Source organism: Rhinoderma darwinii, chromosome 1 (genome assembly GCF_050947455.1).
Source record: "Rhinoderma darwinii isolate aRhiDar2 chromosome 1, aRhiDar2.hap1, whole genome shotgun sequence".
Classification (NCBI taxonomy): Eukaryota; Metazoa; Chordata; class Amphibia; order Anura; family Rhinodermatidae; genus Rhinoderma; species Rhinoderma darwinii.
Window position 1 is genome coordinate 129,931,252 of NC_134687.1, and position 3,240 is coordinate 129,934,491.

The 3,240-nt window shown below is 42.3% G+C and overlaps 1 long non-coding RNA gene across 1 annotated transcript; it reads left to right on the top strand.

The window, feature by feature from the left end:
- Positions 1-1,335: 1,335 nt before the first annotated feature.
- Positions 1,336-2,687, top strand: LOC142737212 (uncharacterized). The gene is made up of 2 exons (XR_012880571.1): positions 1,336-1,533; positions 2,423-2,687. It is a non-coding gene; the product is annotated as an uncharacterized LOC142737212 (long non-coding RNA).
- Positions 2,688-3,240: the final 553 nt, after the last annotated feature.

Below are 3,240 nucleotides of genomic sequence, written 5' to 3' on the forward strand. Positions count from 1 at the left end.
CACAAGGTGCAAACCATTAATCAGCCTCAAAAATAGAAAGGCCAGATTAGACTTTGCTAAACAACATCTAAAGAACCAGCCCAGTTCTGGAACAGAATTCTTTGGACAGATGAAACTAAGATCAATCTGTACCAGAATGATGGGAGGAAGAAAGTATGAAGAAGGCTTGGAATGGCTCATGATCCAAAGCACACCACATCCTCTGTAAAACATGGTGGCGGCAGTGTGATGGCATGGGCATGCATGGCTGCCAAAGGCACTGGGTCACTAGTGTTTATTGATGATGTGACTGAAGACAGAAGCAGCCGGATGAATTCTGAAGTGTTCAGGGATTTACTTTCTTCTCAGATTCAACCAAATGCAGCAAGGTTGATTGGACGTCGCTTCACAGTACAGATGGACAATGACCCAAAACATACTGCGAAAGCAACCCAGGAGTTATTAAGGAAAAGAAGTGGAATATTCTGCAATGGCCAAGTCAATCACCAGATCTCAACCCGATCGAGCTGCATTTCATTTGCTTAAGACAAAACTTAAGGCAGAAAGACCCACAAACAACCAACAACTGAAGACGGCTGCAGTAAAGGCCTGTCAAAGCATCACAAAGGAGGAAACCCAGCGTTTGGTGATGTCCATGGGTTCCAGACTTCAGGCAGTCATTGCCTGCAAAGGATTCTCTACAAGGTATTAAAAAAACATTTTATTTATGGTAATGTTAATTTGTCCAATTACTTTTGAGCGCCTGAAATGAGGAGGCTTTGAAGAAAAATGGCTTCAATTCCTAAACGTTTTAGGATATTTTTGTTCAATCCCTTGAATTAAACCTGAAAGTCTACACTTCAATTGTATCTCAGTTGTTTCATGTCAAATCCAATGTGGTGGCAGCAGAGCCCAAATCATGACGATTGTGTCACTGTCCAAATAATTCTGGACACAACTGTATATACAGCTGTGTAAGCAACAAATTATCAGTATAGATTTTTAGCTTCTGAATTTAAACCATGAATGTTTCTACTCACTGGTATGGTTAAATCACGGTTTATTATCACATTTACTGTGAAGGCGTAAGTCATTTTGCCACTATATTTTGCTAGTCCTAGTAATTAACCGCGATTTGCCCTCTCGTGGGAATATACCATAACGAAAACACCAGGATATGTGCCATTGTGTTTTTCTTTTTTACAACACAAGGACCTGTCACTCATTCATTTCTGCAGTCATGGTAGCTCCCCTGTAGCCTTTCAGGATCTTTCACACTGTGATGTCACAGTTTAGCAGTTCATTGATTCTGAGGTGTGACAATCAGATTGTGACTGGCAGTGGCAGAGAGGAGGTGAGTAGGGTGTAAGGTTCAGCCCTCTTGACCAGGTAACCAAGTGGAGTATCCATCAACATCTTTAATAGCAAAAGCACTTTCAGCTTCAGAAATAGGATGCAGAAGAAATATGTATAGCAATTTGCTGAGCTATCACCAGAAAGATTACTACATCTGAGGATTCAGGAGCACTGGGAAGTTTTCATTTTTGACCGGAGGTACAATTTCAGCTTTAACTTCTTAAAATTTAGTAAAGCTTGCTCGGCGGCTCCATTCTCCTGTAAAGCATTCCACCACTGTTTACTCCTTCCAGGTGCCTAATCATATTACAACTATTCTGGTCCCGTCTTTTGGTATGATTTGACAAATTTTACACGACCAGCAATGTAAACAGAAGTACTCTGTTTATTCTCACCAGCTACGAACAACCAACCTTGGTTGCTAAGGACCCCACAGCTCTGACGATGAGCGTCGAGTGCCGGCTTCTGGGAGCTGCTCTCTGTATCATCTTGCCCTACAGCTCCGTACTCCCCCAGAGGAGATTAGAATTGCTGATACCCCCTAGTCACTCCTCTTAGGAGCCCAACTTATTTTTCACCACTTCACTCCCGTCTATTGCCACAATCTGAAAATCAACTTAGTATGACCAGCAGCCCAAACAGGGAAGCGGCACATCGCCGCCCTCTGAAACATTGTTAAATAATCCCCCCAGTTATGTCAACACAACATACCCCCATATCTGCAAATCAAATAATTCTTATTTATCTTTTATGCTTATTTATTATGTAAATATATACTTATGTAACAGGTAATGACAGATCACCTTTGACCCTTCCACTGTCAGTCTTTTCCCGCTTTTTTCCCAATATAAATGCTTGTACCTCTCCAACACTTCCTTATCCCTGTTACTGCCTGAGGAAGGAGCCGGTACGGCTCCGAAATGCGCCACCTGTGTCTTTACATCATCACCAATCAAGGACTTTGTACTATATACCTTCTAGTGTTTGTTTTGGCTATGCAAACACCATAATTTAGCCAAACACTCCACCAAAAGGGGAACAGCGCCCAAAAAAGAACTTCTTTTCTGATAGGTGCACCTGCTTTTAGGTACCCCATCACTACACCACTGCTGAACGATACTGGACAAGCATTTGTAGCTGGAGTAACCCACGGCTTGCAGTTCCCTGAATCTTCTCAACGATTTCGTCTTCAGGGATGTCGTGCTCCTATCACGACATCACCAAGTGAGCAAAACCTCGACTGAAAACTTTTCAAATACTTCCAACATGGAATAATGCCCTACGTTTTACGCCGTTGTGTACCTCTTTTCCTCTCTAGTTGAACTAAAATGTAATAAACACATACCTCCCAACCGTCCCAGATTCAGTGGGACAGTGCCGGATTGTGGTGGTATGTCCCGGTGTCAACTGCATCTGCGACCTCTTGACGCAGAAACGGTTGAATCCAATGTTGAAGTGGGGGGGGGGGGGGGGGGTTCTATGGAGGCATTATACTGTGGAGAGGCACTATGGAAGCATGATACTGTGTGGGCTGTACTGGGTGTGCATGGGAGCGGATTGGGCGGGGTTAGAGACATGGCTTAATAGGGAAAACATTTGCCGAGATGCGATACGCGCCCTTTATCAGTTGTCCATCTTGACACCTCTTTTGGGAGGTATGTAAACATGTCTTTTAACTGATTTGTTTTTTTTGCCAGTAAAGTCACACTCTCCCACATTCTCATAGAGGTCTGAATGTTAGATAATCGTGAGTATATCAATAGACTTCTCAAATTATGTGACAATGAGAATTGTTTACAGATTCATGGTGAACTACCATCTACTCTCTGTTTCCTGTTATCACATATTCATTATGAATCATTTCTAATATTTAAAAATTCAATATTAGACAAAGAAACAAATGCA